General features: G+C 44.4%; 1 protein-coding gene across 1 annotated transcript in view; it reads left to right on the top strand.

The window, feature by feature from the left end:
• The first annotated feature begins 1481 nt into the window (after nt 1-1481).
• ptpn13 (protein tyrosine phosphatase non-receptor type 13) overlaps nt 1482-17041 on the top strand; it is a 147444-nt gene continuing 131884 nt past the window's right edge. Inside the window, 1 exon segment of the mRNA XM_036587727.1 lies at nt 1482-2056. The gene's annotated coding sequence lies outside the window, so the exon portion shown is untranslated.

The following is a 17041-nucleotide window of genomic DNA, read 5'->3' as shown; positions in this document are numbered from 1 at the left end:
CATGCAGGGCGCTGTGAGGCAAAATAGTCCCCAAAGAAAACTTATTATTTCAGATTTTCCACTATTTTCCATCATCAACATTCCATATAAACTCAGAAGACTCGTGTAGGTTCACTGGTGGTTCTGGATAGTAAATAAAATGTCTATATTTGTGTTGTAGTCATGGCGACCCCTGGTTCCTATCACCACCACTGTAAAGACATCTGAACCATTTCACACCAAACCACTCTGAATCTCTCTGTTTACACCTCACACACTGAATTATGGGGTAATAACAGTAAAATTAGCCTTTAACTGTTAACATAATGAGATTTTCTGAGAGTTATTTTGCATCACTGATCCAATAATCACGACATTATTAAAATGACAACAGTGGTTCTATGAGGTTTTGTTCCAAAAGCAACGTTCTACTCAAGAATACAGGTGAGAAATGTAAACTACTCAGTTCCATTTTCTGTTGTCAAACAGGAAAACCACTGATTTTCCCACATAACTCAGTGTGTGAGATGTAAACTGAGAGATTCAGAGTGGTTTGGTGTGAAGTGGTTCAGATGTCTTTACAGTGGTGGTGATAGGAACCAGGGTTATTAAGTGGTTGTGTAAACAGCACTGTCTGATTTCTTAGATTAGATCAGGTTCTCTAAATCTGATGAACAAATCTGATAAAGAGAGCAGTTCTGGATCTGGAAAATAGCTCTAGTGTGAAAACACCCAGTCCATCCAGTATCTGTCGCCTCAGGACCTGAAGTTTAGACTCTACTCTGCTCTTTGTGGATCTATTGGTCTAAAGTAAAATGCTGAAGCTCCAAAGTCAGAGGTGTGATTAACAGCAGAACCGAACCAACACAGCAGAGTGAAATTAAACCCCCAAAAAGGACTTAGGAAATAGAGATTACTGACTAAAAAGTGAGGAAATTCACTTCCTAACAGAAACAGCATAAAGCAATGTTTGATTCAGTTGGAGCAGTGAATCGGTTCGACCTGTTCGAAAGGACCTATTCGTTTTAAGGCTGACATCTAGTTACTCCCTCTCCGAGAGAGATAGAGACATAAAGAGAGAACCACAAACAGAGAGATGAAGCATTTTAATTTTTGCATATATAATAAAAGTTTGATGCAGCTGGAGTTGTGGACGGAAACAAACTGGCTCAAAAGAACCGATTCATTCAGGAGTCGGACCTAGTCACTTTCTATCTGAGAGAGAGAGAGAGAGAGAGAGAGAGTCAGAAGGTAGAAGGAGAAAGAGACAGAGTGAGATAATTTACATGTTCTATATAAAGAGCACAAATACTACAAAAAAGATAGATTCAGCTGGATCTGGGAATCGAACCGGTTCAAAAGAACCGATTCGCTCGCGAGTCGGACCTCACTAGATACTCTCTCTCTCTCGAAGAGTGAGACAGATGTAGAGAGAGAGACGGCGAGAGAGTATATGTTCCGTACAAACAGCAATAATACTACAAAAAAACTTTAGTTCGATCTGTGAATCGAACTTGTTAAAAAGAACCGATTCTTTTGAGAACCTCGCCAGGTTCTCGCTCTCTAGGAGGAGAGAGAGAGAGACAAAGAGAAAGAGAGAAATACAGAGAGAGAGAGACAGATACACAGTGTATGTTCTGTATGAACATTAAAAAAATACTTCAAATAAGTTTGATTCTGTTGGACGTGTGAATCGAACTGCTTCAAAAGAACCGATTCGTTCAGGAGGTGGATCTCGCTAGTTACTCCCTCTCTGAGAGAGAGAGAGAGAGAGAGAGAGAGACGCAGGCAAACCAACACCTTTGAGCCGAAAGTTAGCCCAGCCCGGGGCTAAGAGGCGCTAGCTAGTAGTTTTCGACTGGTTAACCTTGGAGGAAAGCAGCGAAGCGCGGCGGCGGATTTTACCGGAGGGCTTTCGTTCGCGTGGCGCCGAGTTTCGGACCTGTTGCGGATCCACCGAGAGGCCGAGCTGCTCGCTACTCCCCTCAGTGTGTGTTGGGGATGCTGGGCTTTCTCCGCGGTTTGCGTCCAGCGTTCCCTCTCCGAGTTCATAGCGAAGTGGCCGCTCACTGAGGAGGTCAGTGTGTTTGTACAGTCTGAATGCCCTAAAAGCTTGTGTGCTGCTTTTGTGCTGTGTTGTGGCTCCTCAGGCGGGAGAGACCACGAAGCTTCTCCTTCTCCAGCTTCTTACTCGAACTTTCCGTTCCACCTTAAATGGCGCAGCAGTTGCTCCCTTTAAGGTGGAACTGCGAGTGTAATTTCTGTCCGAAGAGACGAGTTTAATGTGAGAGAGTGAGGAAGTTCACCTCTACATACTTAACATCTTGGGACTTTTATTTTTCCCACCTTCAGCTATGAGCTTTAAAGGGGAACTCCACTAAATTTTTCAAAATTCCTGAGTTAAACCAGTCCTACCAACACTCATTCAGAGTGGTTTGGTGTGAAATGGTTCAGATGTCTTTACAGTGGTGCTGATAGGAACCAGGGGTCGCCATGACTACAACACAGATATAGACATTTTATTTACTATCCAGAACCACCAGAGTTTTCTTGGGGGACTATTTTGCCTCACAGCGCCCTGCATGTATCCCTCCACCATGAATGGAGTTTAAGTTCTCTAAACTATCATAAAACAGTGTCTCAGTCATCAGGCAGTGAATTCATAACCATTTCATGTAGGAACTTTCTGTGAGGGAGCTTTTAGAGGTGGACGTCTGGTTCCTATCACCACCACTGTGAACAGTTCTGACTCGGTAAGTTTCTCTAGAAACCAAACCACCCTGAACCGCTCTGAACCTCTCTCAACTGCTCTGTTTACATCTTTACTATTTAATTATGCAGGAATTTTGAAAAATAGGTGGAGTTTCTCTTTAACATGCTGTGTGGTGAAAGTTTTGTTGCAGTCAGATCTTCATATGTTTATGTTTACAGGGTTTGTGAGTGGTTAGTCACTGCAGTGATACTTAAATAAGCTCCGTATCCAAAAGCAGTTATTGTTTTCATTTTTAACCACATTTTTAAATAAAGTATGAGAGGTTTGTGCTCAGATTCACCCTAATAAGTCGTAAAGCTGTGTGTTTGTTATGAAGATTAACACATAAAGCTGCTGGTTTTGCTGGATCGTTGACTTTCTGCATGGAAGCTTCTCATGTTTCCAGTTTTCTTGCTTGTTTATAGTTCACTGGTAAGTGATGGTTGAGCAGATGACCACCAAACTGTGGCCTAGAGATGCCAATCCAACCCCAGGCTGCGGTGACGGCCTGTATGATCCAATCACAGTCCATTGTTTTTATTTAGTTTGCTGTATTTACCTACACGGTGTCTGGATTCGCGTGTCCGTACGGCCTGAAGCCGCTGCAATCCCAAATAAGGGCTGGACGATTAATCGCATTTATTTTCAGTTACGATTTCAGCCTCTATTGATTATGAAAGCAAGATGGTTGAGATAAACCGATAAATTCAGCACGCCCCTTTACATCTGTACGCCTTCCTGAAAGCTGGGGCTGGGCGATTAATCGCTTTTATATCGAATCAGTTTTCGAATCGCAAGAGATGCAGTTTTTAAAATTCGCTCATGTTATCAAACCTGTCTTAAGTTGTTTTAGAGGGGAAATTTAACCTCAGAGCCTGTGAGCTGCCTGTAGATGAGTTAGACCAATCAGAGGCAGCCAAACCTCCATCTCTTGTGACATCACAGCCACAGCTCCCTGGCTGTCTGACGCGCTGCACTCAGGGCTCGAGCCTCAAGGTCGCAGTTTAAGCCTGGCTAAAAACCCAAACTCACCTCTTTTATTTCTGTTTATTATTTTTATATACGGTCAGTAGTTTTCAGTGGTTGCAGACGTGCGCGACAACTTTGATCTTATTTATTTTGATGTTATTAATTTTTGTTGATATTTAAATTAGTAATGTAAAAACGTGTGTATGTGTGTGTTCTTGTAGTGCTATACTTGTGAGGACCCCATGTCCTCGCTATGATAGGACTATATGAAATTTTTGCTCATTTGAGGACATTTTGCTGGTCCACACTTGAGCGTCTGTCGTTTTCACCACAATTACTTTTTTATTTGAAAAGTAAAAGAGCAGAAAAATTGCCTTTTGGACACTGAGGTTAAGGTTAAGGTTTAGGTTTAGGTGTAGTATTACTGAGCTACAGTAACACAAAAATCAATAGAAACCTATGGACGTCCTCATATGTATAGCAAGACAAACGTGTGTGTGTGTGTGTTTTATTCATATATATGTGTGTTTTATTTAGTTTCAGTTAAAGTTCAAGGAAATCTACAGGCTTTTTAAAGGTTCAGTAAATGCCTGATGATGTTCCCGAAGTTAGTGAGTATTCGTGTTAAAGACAGTAATCGTGAGCTCAATATTGACCAGAATAATCGTGATCATGATTTTTTCCATAAAGAAAATCGAGCAGCCCTAATCCTAATCCTAATCCCAAGGCAGAGATCATCAGTGTGAAAATGTTGTTGTATTCTGTTGCATGTGGCTGTTTTTGTTCCCTCTGAAATCCCCTCGGGAACTCCGAGTTTCTGGGGTTCTTCGGATTGAGGGAGAATGTGCTGTAGATGGTTCCCTTTTCTAAAAGGTTCTATATAGCACCGAAAAGGCTGTTGCTGTTGTTATGATGTCACGCTTGTTACAATAGAAGAACGCTTTTTGGTGCTATACAGTACCCTTTTCAAAAAGGTTCTATCTAGAACCACAAAACAACACATTCTCCGTCAATGTGAAGAACCCTTTCACGATGCAAAGAACACTTTAATCATGTGTAGCTCTGTTCTAATTCACTGCCGTTTGTAAATGTGTTCTAATTGGCTGTCGTATGTTAATTAGCCCTGTTTTGACTGGCTGCCATGAGAAATAAGATGCTTTGATATTTATTTAGTTCAAATAGAACCCACTGGTTTTGTTAATGAGCCTTTAAGACCGATATGTAAATTACCTCTGTTCTGATTGGCTGCCAAGCATTAAGCTTGTCTTAAGGCTGACTTTGTATGTTTCACCTTTCTGAGTGACGAAATTGGAGGACGGGTTTTAACGTCAGTGTGAAGCCAATTAAGGTATAAGTGGTTCTGTTTGCGTCTGATTGGCTGCTGTGGGCGTGGCTTTGCCGCCTGACCTGAGGAGCAGCACATGACCTTCACGCTGACCAGTAAAGAAAGGCATTTGCCGGTCAGGGACGTTGGTCAGGGACGTTGGTCGGGGATGCTGGTCGGGGATGCTGGTCGGGGATGCTGGTCGGGGATGCTGGTCAGGGATGCTGGTCAGGGATGCCGGTCAGGGATGCCGGTCAGGGACACTCATGGTCCGTCTTTTCTCGTCAGTGTGTCGTTCCAGACATACCGTGACGGAAGACCCCTTAATTTTTATGGGCAGTGTTGCTGTATAGTGGTCATTTCAAAGTGACTGAACAAGCTCAAACAAGGTTCTGCTTCAGAACGTTTCACAAAAAGAACAGACAAGCAGAGTGGACGAGTGTGGACGGAGGAGAAAGTTCTAGATCTTTCAGGTCGTTGGGTTGAAGTGAAGGTGACTGGACGTTCAAAGACGCTCCAAGGCGATGAAGCGGTGAAACGTCTTCGGTCAGCTTGATAATCTTCTTCTAGACTCTTAAAAAGATGGTTCTTCAAGGGTTCTTTAGTAAAGAAAGTGGTTCTGTATAGAACCTTTTTTGAAAATGGTTCTGTATAGCACCCAAAAGGGAACTTCTCTTGTTGTGATGTAAAGCTTGTAGCAGTAGAAGAACCCTTTTGGGTGCTATTAAGAACCTTTTTAAAAAAAATTCTATATAAAATCATCTGTAGCACATTTTCCATCAGTCTGAAGAACCATTTCATGATGCAAAGAACACTTTAATCATGCAAAAGGTTCTTTGAGTGTTCATGGTTCTGTGTTGACACATTTTCTAAGGAACTCTAATGAGAACCATCTTTAAGAATGCAGACTTGCTATAAGTTACAGACTGTAGTCCATCTGTTTCTCTGATACTTTGTTAGCCCCCTTTTACCCTGTTCTTCAGTGGTCAGGACCCCCATGGACCCTCACAGAGCAGGTACTATTTGGGTGGTGGATCATTCTCAGCACTGCAGTAACACTGATGTGGTGGTGGTGTGTTAGTGTGTGTTGTGCTGGTACGAGTGGATCAGACACAGCAGTGCTGCTGGAGTTTTTAAACACCTCAGTGTCACTGCTGGACTGAGAATAGTCCACCAACCAAAAATATCCAGCCAACAGCATCCTGTGGGCAGCGTCCTGTGACCACTGATGAAAGACTAGAGGATGACCAACACAAACTGTGCAGCAGCAGATGAGCTATCGTCTCTGACTTTACATCTACAAGGTGGACTGACAAGGTAGGAGTGTCTAATAGAGTGGACAGTGAGTGGACACAGTGTTTAAAGACTGTGTCTGGGTCTTTCGCCGTCCTGTGCAGCGCAGCTGAGCTGGAGTTCTGGTTTCTTGGTGCTGCTGCGTCTGCTGGCGGTGTTATTCAGTTCTGGCCCGTCTCCACTGAGGAAATGCCATCTCCGCTGTTCCGCCGCAGAGGGGTGTGTGCAGCGCAGCTCTGCAGGACTCTGCACTTTCCACTCCGAGTCTCGCTCCCATTCCTGCTGAACGCGCTCCGCACAGGAACGCTGGAGCCCTGTCGGAGCTGGAATCAGCAGGGCTGGGCGATATGATGATATATATTGTTATTGTGATAAATTATGTCAGTCCAATACAGTATTGTGTATATCATCAGTATTTATAGACACTGACCAACTGTTTCATTATTAAGAGAGCAAAATTAGTCTCTCTAACTGGATTTAGTGCCAGATATTGAATAAAAATCACTGTGTTCCAGTTTTTGATGGTATTTTTTCAAACGTAGCTCTGCAGCAGCTGAGTGGAAGTTTGGCCGTAGGTTGGGGTGTAAAGTCCATCATAAACATTAGAGAGTCGATAGTTTAAAACTAGCAATGTAAAATTTCGGTTGCGCCACAGACACTTACAGTACATCTTAACGAGGAGCTAGAGGCGGGCGATACGGCCAAAAACGTCATCACGATAAACAAATTTCGATAGCTGATATCAATACATATCAATACAGTCGATATCGATACATATCAATACAGTCGATATCGATACATATCAATACAGTCGATATCGATACATATCAATACAGTCGATATCGATATATATCGCAATAAATGTCGAATCGGTATTTCTTTCAAGTTTGAAGGCTGAGTTTTGCTCCTGGGTGGTCAGTTGCTGTTTTAAACCATCCTTTATGGTCAGAACAGGACAGTCACTCACCAAACACTGGACCATTTCACAGATCTGTCGTGGGACAGTGGGAGAGTTTCTGGTCAGCTGGAAAAGCACAGCCGCAGTTTTTGTAATAGTCATAATCTAAGAAAGAAAACAGATTATTTAATCTGTGTGGTGACGAGAGCTGAACTGTTCAGTTTCCCAGCATCGTCAGTTTAGTACGAACAGCGAACGCTGGCTGGTTCGGTCCGTCAGTGATGGATCACACCGCCTCACTGCCGTCACTCCGACCACATCCATATCAGAGCGGATCACGGTGTTCAGACTCCAGCTAGCAGAGTCTGGGTTCTCTGTTCTGTCGTAGTGTTTGAGGGGTGAACTGCGGTATATCTGACGCTCGCTGTGTAAAAGCATTAACTGCAGTGTGAATCTCTCACCACACAGACAGAGCCTCCTTTAGCTACGTCTAAACTGAAACCAGCGCTTCTGTGTCTTGTTTGATCAATTCACTGTATGAGAGACAGCGCTCTCCCACTGTCCAGGGCCTCACAGACAGCCTCCTCAGTTCACTGTCCTTTAAATCAGGGCTGTAACGAACATGAACCACTTCTTTAACCTTCGTTGCTTGTGAAACACTAAAATCAGACTGAGCGCTGTAGCAGTGCTGTAGCTGTGAGTATCAGACGTGATTTAACGCTGCTAAAGCTGTTAGGATGTTAGTGAAGAGGTGAGGTCACTATAGGACAGTACAGTTACACCACTGACCTCCTCACTCAGACTCGGACACAGGAGAGCAGATCAGTCGCTCCACTCAGACAGGGAAGATATAACTCCGCTGAAGTATATTCGGCTACTCGTTTCACTCCTTGACCCCCCCCCACCTCTCTAGTCATGTCGAAGAACTCGGAAATGCGCCCTCTCCTGGCGACAGCAGAGTAGTGTTGCTCTGTCACTAGAACGCATGTTAGAATGGTCTGTTATGCTGAATATTTATCGAACATTTCTTATAGTCCTTCGAGGAACGTTGTGTCGCGATAATTATCGTTATCGTTTTATCGCCCAGCCCTACTAGTAGCCCTTAAAATTTCACCCTCTGCAGCTAATCAGTGACGCTACCTGACATGAGTGCGGTGAACTCGCTGCCACTTCTCTCTGTCTGTGCTGCGGTGATTTTGTTGGGTCTGTGCTGACGTCGCGTTTTCACCAGAGTGGCCCAACATTCTGCAACACGGTATGAATCTGCAGTCTGACGGTGATTATAAATCTATATTTAATCCGTTCGGTTTGAATTAATTCTTTAAAAAGCGGTTGTTCTGCAGTTGTTCTGCAGTTGTTCTGCAGTTGTTCTACGGTTGTTCTGCAGTTGTTCTGCAGTTCTTCTGCGAAACCTTGTTCTGTTCTCCTCCCGAGGCGGAACACATGGCTGGCGTCAGCACAGGCTCATCCACATGAACGTCAGGAGCAGCAGGAACAGGCTGCCCTTCTCCCGGCAGACCTGCGGATCTCATGAGGTTTTCCTGAGAAGACCTAATGATCACACCAGTGAGATAAACCTCCCCAGGAACAGAGAACTCAGCCGTACTCACTCTCAGAGACACGGATCCTCTGCAGAGCGCTGAGGGAGGGGGAGGGATAAATCAGTCCAGGATAAATAAATGGTTCTTTGTATCGTGTAATGGTTCTTCAGGCTATTAGAACCTTTAAAGCAGGTTTTTACATGCACACATCCTGTTAAAGGTGTTTTAGTGGTTCTTTAAAAGCCAAAGCGCACAAACCCAACCAGCACCAGCGTTCTGATGTTGGCGTTTGTTTTAAAATGCCTAGTAAAAGAACTGATGCACCAGATGAACCGGTGTGAGTGAGGGAGAACGTTCTAGAACAGTATTTGAACCATTTGCATGATTAAAAGGTTCTCTGCATGGTGAAATGGTTCTTCAGATTGATGGAGAATGTGTGTTGAATGGTTGTGTAAAATGTTTATGTTGGGCTGCTTTAGGTTCATTCAGGGACTTTTATGTTGAAGAGCCTGAATGCGGGGTTGGGGTGTTCTGGAGTGGAGCAGACACTGTTTTTAGCTGTGTTATGGACCAGAACCTCGAGTCCTTCAAGTTTCTCCCGAGAACCCTGAACGTTACTGTATTTTGCAGTTCATCTTTATTGGTAGTCTATATTTATATAAAAACAAACAAACAAACAAACAAATATCCAAATCCTAAAATTGAAATCATTCATTTTCATATTTTACCAACAACAAAGAACATAGGGCAGGAAAGAAAACATAATTTTTTTTTATAAAGTTATAAGAAGTAAAAGTAAAATAAAATTAAATTAAATAACCAATGAGGAATAAATTAATACATAATTATAAAATAAGGAAAAAATAAAATTAAATATATATGAATTATAATTTAGAATATAAATAAATATTTATAATAATAATAAATATATACGTTTACAAATAAAAATAATAAATGCATATATATTATATAGATAAATATATAAACTATAGAAATATAATTACAAAAATAATTGTATAAATAAAATAAATAATTAGGAATAAAAACATGATTATAAAAATCAAAGGAAAAAAATACACAGTCCAACTGTCTCTTTATTTTAGTTTATTTATTCCTAATTATTTATTAATTCCTAATTGTTTATTTACTCCTAATTGTTTATAGTTAAGGTGCGTAGTCCAGGCTGGGCGGATGGTCGGGGTCCTCCTGTGGCTCCCGTGTTCTCAGAAGGTCTGTCCTCTGTAAATAAGCTGTTCCAGTCACGGAGTTTAATGCAGAATTTCTGAGCAGATTAAATGTTGGAGGTCTTTGTTGGTTTCATTTAAGTCCATTTCTTCATTTAAGTGTATATGATACTATTTCAGTCCTCTTGACAGATGTGGGTTCTAGTGTCTAGATCGGTACCAAAGAGGTACCATATTTCCAAAACCTTGATGGTTGTGAACCACTTTCCAAAAGTATTTTGAGTTTCTCCCATTCCAAAAACGTGGATAACTGACCCTGTTTGTCTCTTAGCGAGGAGCTCTGGAGGAGCTCTGGAGGAGCTCTGGAGGAGCTCTGGAGTTAGGATGGGATCTGCTGCAGTGTTTTTGACAGAGTTTTGACATTTAAACTGATTTGCGATGGGTAGCAGTTTGATTGAAAAGTTGGGTCGGATTATTGTAGATCTGATGATCTGGGATGTTCGCTGATGCCTTTTTCAGTGTGCGGAGCTTCATTTTCAAAGCTTTCAATGAAAAATACAAATTAGATTTGATGGCTTCCGGCCTGAGGTTAAAGACGCGGCTGTTACTGGCTCTGCTCGTGGAAAAGCCAGATGAAGTTCTGCTGCTTTCAGAGATGGTTCTAGTGTGTTATTTAAGCAGTAGAACACAGAGGGAGTGTTATCACCAATACCATCACGGCTGTGATTTGGTCGCCGTAGATCATCACAGCCGTGATGTTATTGGCGATAACACACTCCTCGAGTGTTCTATTGCTTTAATACAACAGTTAAATAAATACAGTAATAAATTAATAAACTGGGCCGTGAACGCGGCGTTTAATATGTTTTCATGTTCGCAGTTCATTCACCAAATTATAGTTCCTTAACGAGCAGCTCGTTGCTACGTCAGAGTAACGAGCTCCGCCCACTCGCTGCTCAGCCAGCAGTTCGTTCTCCAGCTCCTTACACTAAATTCCCAAACTGTCATCACCACTGAGCAGCTTTTCAGTCGGCAGCTGAGACAGAAGAACAGCTGAACAACCTGGAATCAGCCAGAAATGAACCCAACACCATTCGCCAAACTAAATGGGCTGTAAGATGCTTTACAGACTGGCTGGAACAAAACAACATTAATACTGATCTGGCAGAAACTGACAAAACTGAGCTAAACTTGATATTGCGGCAGTTTTATGGCTCAGTCTGATTTGGTCAGACTCTGAAGATCAGACTACACGTTTGGCGAATGGTGTTGGGTTCATTTCTGGCTGATTCCAGGTTGTTTAGCTGTTCTTCTGTCTCAGCTGCCGACTGAAAAGCTGCTCAGTGGTGATGACAGTTTGGGAATTTAGTGTCGTCTCATCTTCAGACTCTGACCAAATCGGCTGTCGGTCAAATGTGATCTTAAAAGTGTCCGTTTTCTGTTTGTGGCAAAGTAAGAAGTAAAAACGGTCAAATGTCTTGAGCGTCTCAGTGGAGTGATACAGTGTTTGTGAAAAACCTGTGATGTTATGGTGAAATAACAGCACAGTTAGAACGCTCCTCAACCAATCAGCTCGCGTGGCCGGGGCTACCTGTTGTATAATACTGTAGATCCTGCAGGTGTCCAGGAGAGCTTTTACTTCTCTAGAGAGAAGTGACCCGTAATACTGAAGCGAAATGAGTTTCGTGGCGTTCGTGAGTTTTGCTGGATGTTTTGGGGGCTTTGCTGAAGAGACTGTGTTGATGTATTAGGTGCTGATATTGATGCTGATGAAGGTGGAAATTTACTAATATTATTCTTCTGTTTAACTGATTATTTACAGGATTACCCACCTCGTTCAGGCGGATAGAAACTGTACTCCCAATGGCCTCAATCGGATGAGATTATTCCGACTGAGGTGTTTACATGGATGTAATCTATTCCGATTGAGCTATTAGTCAGATTATTAACGGATTATTAGGCTGCATGTTAACGTGGCTACTGAAAAATGCAGGGTAGGACAGTTCGGTCTCTCTACAGCCTGTTTTATGAACAAATCACCGTATTGACAATACATTATAATTCTGTTCAGTCAAACAGAGTCAAGTCTCATATACAGACTTTGGTAGGAAATGTTGACTTTTTCTCCTCCGTTTTGTTGGCCTGTGTGTCTCCACCCGTGTTGGGGAAGCGGTTGTGATTGTGTGTTTATAAACGGTAAAATCTCACAGTGTATCCTGGTGGGAATCTGCCGAGGCGGATTGTTTGAAGTGAGCGAAGGCTTTGTGTCCGACAGTGATGGAGTCAGTCAGTGTGTCCCAATTCAGGGTCTGGAGGCCGCGTCCTTCGAAGGCTGTGTAGACCCGCGAAGGCCGAACTGAAACGAGGTGGTCTGCTCTACGGCTGATTTCCTGTTTGCACCACTGCGCCGCTGTTCCCGCCCTCACCGCCGCGTCACGAAACGCCGCTCCTGTCAAGTTCTTTTGAAGTTCTTTAAAGATGAAGCCAGAAACTTTGATTTTATTGTTTTATTTTTTGTTTATTAGGGCAGGAGGTGCTTCTCTCTGTCGGCTCCCTAAAACAAAACGTATGAGCGTAAGTTTTGCTTCAGACCACATTTATTGGCTTTTTTAAACAGCTGTATCGTCAGCAGTTCGACTCAGTTTAAACCCAGTACCTTCGTTTAAAGTGTCTCCTCAGCCGTTCGCTCTTTTGCTGACGCTGCCATGTTCTCGAATCCTCGCCGGCGCGCAGTGAACCTCGGGATATGCTGGCTGGCGAAGGATCCACCCGTTGGTTCCTTCGTTGCCATGGAAAAGGACGCGTTCCTCGGCCGCATATGCAGGAGCCTTCGAAATGGGACAGTCTAGTCGCGCCGCTGTGACACAATCAGCCTTCAGATGCAGCCCCTGAAATATCCGGTATCAGATACCAGTATCGATGCATCCCTACCGGAGACTGTATCTCCCAAAACAAACTTACTGGCTGTTTTGACTGGAAATAAAGGGACTTTGGCGCAGTTCTGTACATGAGTATCAGATGTTAGCCAGCGATTCCCGTCTCACTGCATCCCGCGTTTTTACTCACGCAGTGTGTTCAGATGGAGTGATCCGAGAGCGAGGGAGGGCGAGAGAGAGAGGGAGCGTTGAGGTGATTTGAGGGGAAAAGGCTGCGGGACAGCAGGCTCGCTCTACTTTTCCTGGCAGCAGCACATTGAGAAAGATCTTCAGCTCGACTTACTGGCACGGCGCTGTTTTTAGAGTTACAAATGATTTTAGCAGCTCCACCCACAGATTAATGTTAGCAGGAACCCTAACAGCCTCCTCTACGTCGGCCTTTGTGATCTGCTTTTTGGAAAACGCTCCTCGTTAATCGTTTAAAACGAGATTAAATATTATGCGCTTCCAACGTCTGAGCGCTGAGAACGGGAAGGGTCGTCTGAGAGGATCTGCCGTTCATGGGAAAAGCAGAAAGTGCTCGGATCGTCTGGAGGAGAGCTTAAAACTCCTAAAGCGCTCCTGTTTGCTGGCTGGAGGAGCCGGTGCGCTCACCTTCGAGGAGCTTTTTTTCCTGCGTGTTCCTCGAGGAGAGCCACTTCAGGAGAAGGATAAACACCGTCGCCCGGAGCCGGGATAACATCACGTTTCACGGATTACTGTGTTTTTTAATCTGTGTGACTGTGACCAAGAAAACCACGACCATGTTCATTGTTAAAAGCCCCTCCCACCCAGACTCTCCCACCCCCACATCCCACCCCAGCTGATCCCTGTGGGAATAGCTCTCACCAGGACCCCACCGTATACACATCTCAGCTTTTCTAGACTAGAAATGGGGCTGAATCTTCACAATCCTGACAACATCATGAAGTCCACCTCCTGTCCACTTTATCAGCTCCACTGACCATATAGTTCCACTTTGTAGTTCTACAGTTACAGACTGTAGTCCATCTGTTTCTCTGATACTTTGTTAGCCCCCTTTTACCCTGTTCTTCAGTGGTCAGGACCCCCATGGACCCTCACAGAGCAGGTACTATTTGGGTGGTGGGTCATTCTCAGCACTGCAGTAACACTGACGTGGTGGTGGTGTGTTAGTGTGTGTTGCGCTGGTCTGAGTGGATCAGACACAGCAGTGCTGCTGGAGTTTTTAAACACTGTGTCCACTCACTGTCCACTCTATTAGACACTCCTACCTTGTCAGTCCACCTTGTAGATGTAAAGTCAGAGATGATAGCTCATCTGCTGCTGCACAGTTTGTGTTGGTCATCCTCTAGTCCTTCATCAGTGGTCACAGGACGCTGCCCACAGGACGCTGTTGGCTGGATATTTTTGGTTCTCGGTCCAGCAGCGACACTGAGGTGGTTCCATTGACTTACGTTAAAAGTAAAGTAGGTTTTTTCCTTCTCCTGTAAAGTTACCATGTGTATATATATATATATGTATGTGTGAATATAAAAATATGGATTTATTAAACTCTGTTTGCAGCTTAGAACCATGAACACTCAGAACGTTCTTTGCATTATGAGTGTTCTTCAGACTGATGGCGATTGTGCTGTAGATGAAAAGGGTTCTATATACTACCAAAAAGAGCTTTGCTATTGTTACCAAGTCAAGCTTGTATACAGTAGAAGAACCCTTTTTCAAGAAGGTTCCATATAGAACCATCTACAGCACATTCGCTTTAATCTACCGCAAAGAATGCTGTAATCATGCAAAGGGTTCTTTGAGTGTTCATGGTTCTGTATAGAACAGTTATTTTTACTGAAGAAAATTGTTCTATATAGAGTCTTGAACACTCAGAGAACCCTTTGCATGATTAAAGCGATCTTTGCGTCGTGGAAGTGTTCTTCAGATTGAATGGCGAATGTGCTGTAGATGGTTCTATACAGAACATTTTTGAAAAGGGTTCTGCTATTGTTACCACATCAAGCTTGTATGCAGCAGAGGAACCCTTTTCAGAAAGGTTCCATATAGAACCACTTTATGGTTATTTAGATTTTCGTGTCCCCAGATATTATAAATGATCTTAATCGGTTCTGCAGTTCCAAAGTCGATGCGTTTTTACATCCTTGGCTGTCCGTGCAGCGTTCCCGTGTCCATTCCCAGCGTTTGCTTTCCATCTCTTCGGAGTGTATCCGTGTGGGTTCTCGTCTCGTTATATATGCTGTGAATGGAAGTAATTGTGCTGGGTGTGTTGGGTAAATGGGGGGCTGCGGTGGAGGGTCTTTAAGCCTCCCAGCCGTCACTGGACCACAGCGTTCCAGAGCGGCTCGAGAGGGGGATAAAAACATTCCAGTGTTGAAATAACAGGGGGTTCAGAGGGAAAACAATCGGCTGAAGGTTCTCCCCGCACCGAGCGCTAATGAGGCGGACACGCGGGGTCCATAACCCACTTTCCTTCCTCCCCTTCTGAACCGCGGAGAGAGAGACAGAGAGGCCGGGGGGTGGGAGAGAGAGCGAGGGGGGGCAGACTGGCGTTCCCAGCACGCATTCCTGCATCCGTCTCTATTATTTGTAGAGCTTTTGTATGTTCTGTGAAGTGAACTGACGGCTTTCGGGGCATTAGATGTTCTGGGAACGTTTCGGAGCCGGGCACTTTGGGTTTGTGGCGCTCTCGGCTTTTCAGAGCTGCGGTTTTCCTGCGTTTTTGTTCGGCATCCAGCGAGTGTTCCTCTCGGACGGCTCTCAGTCCAGACCTTATGCACCATTTTCTCACACTGTGTTCACTCGTATGCTCTGCACATGGGCTCTGCGTAGAACCCTGAACACTCAAAGAACCCTTCGCATGCTTAAAGGGTTCTTTGCATTGTGAAATGGTTCTTCAGATTGATGGAGAACGTGTCGTAGTTGCTATGGTAACCCATGTGGTTGCAAAGGTGTTGCTAAGTGGTTGTAGTTCTATCCCAGGTGGGTACTAAGATGTTGCTAGGTGGTTGCTGTGTTATTCCATGTGGTTGCAAAGGTGTTGCTAAGTGGCTGCTGTGGTATCCCAGGTGGTTGCTACATGGTTGCTGTGGTATCCCAGGTGGTTACTAGAATGTTGCCAGGTGGTTGCTAGGATGTTACTAGGTGGTTGCAAAGGTGTGACTAAGTGGTTGCAGTTCTATCCCAGGTGGGTGCTGGGATGTTGCTAAGTGGTTGCTATGGTATCCCAGGTGGTTGCTACGTGGTTGCTGTGGTATCCCAGGTGGTTAGCAGGGTATTGTTAGGTCGTTGCTTTGGTATCCCAGGTGGTTGCTATGGAATCCCAGGTGATTGCTAGAGTGTTGCTAAGTGGTTGCTATGTTATCCCAGGTGGTTGCTAGAGTGGTGCTAAGTGGTTGCTATGTTATCCCAGGTGGTTGCTAGAGTGGTGCTAAGTGGTTGCTATGTTATCCCAGGTGGTTGCTAGAGTGGTGCTAAGTGGTTGCTATGTTATCCCAGGTGGTTGCTAGAGTGGTGCTAAGTGGTTGCTATGTTATCCCAGGTGGTTGCTATGCGGTTGCTGTGGTATCCCAGGTGGCTAGCAGGATATTGTTAGGTGGTTGCTTTGGTATCCCAGGTGGTTGCTAGGATGTTGCTAGGTGATTGCTATGGTATCCCAGGTGGTTGCTAGGATGTTGCTGGGTGGTTGTCTTTGGTATCCCAGGTGGTTGCTAGGATGTTGCTAGGTGGTTGCTTTGGTATCCCAGGTGGTTGCTATGATGCTTGGATGAAAACTGTACATCCTCGTTAAAAACGCTGTGTGTAAGACCACCATTCCCGATCAGGCCGAGCGTTGCGGAGTTGAAACGTGTCGATATCTTAAACGCTGCGGGTGACTGGGTTGGTCTCAGGGAGACTCCAGCAGTCCGGTGAGCGAGCTGTGAGCGACTCTCTCTCGTTCTGTCCACAAACGCTCTGACTCCACACTTTAATTGAGCGTTTGCGGAGGCAGCCGCGCGTTTCGCCTGGTGGGCTGTAATCTTTTAAACCCCACGCTTCCGATTCTTCGCCCGTGTCCCGTCGGTGTGGGATATCCAGGGATTTAAACGTCTTTGTCGCTGCAGCTGCAGCTGCATCACGCAGGTTTTGTGACATAATGATGAGCGAGTCTGGCGAGAGAGAGAGAGGCAGAGAGAGAGAGAGAGAGAGAGAGAGAGACAGA

Source organism: Colossoma macropomum, unplaced genomic scaffold (assembly GCF_904425465.1).
Source record: "Colossoma macropomum unplaced genomic scaffold, Colossoma_macropomum, whole genome shotgun sequence".
Lineage (NCBI taxonomy): Eukaryota > Metazoa > Chordata > Actinopteri > Characiformes > Serrasalmidae > Colossoma > Colossoma macropomum.
The sequence above is the reverse complement of the archived record's forward strand: the minus strand, read 5'-3'. Positions and strand labels throughout refer to the sequence as shown.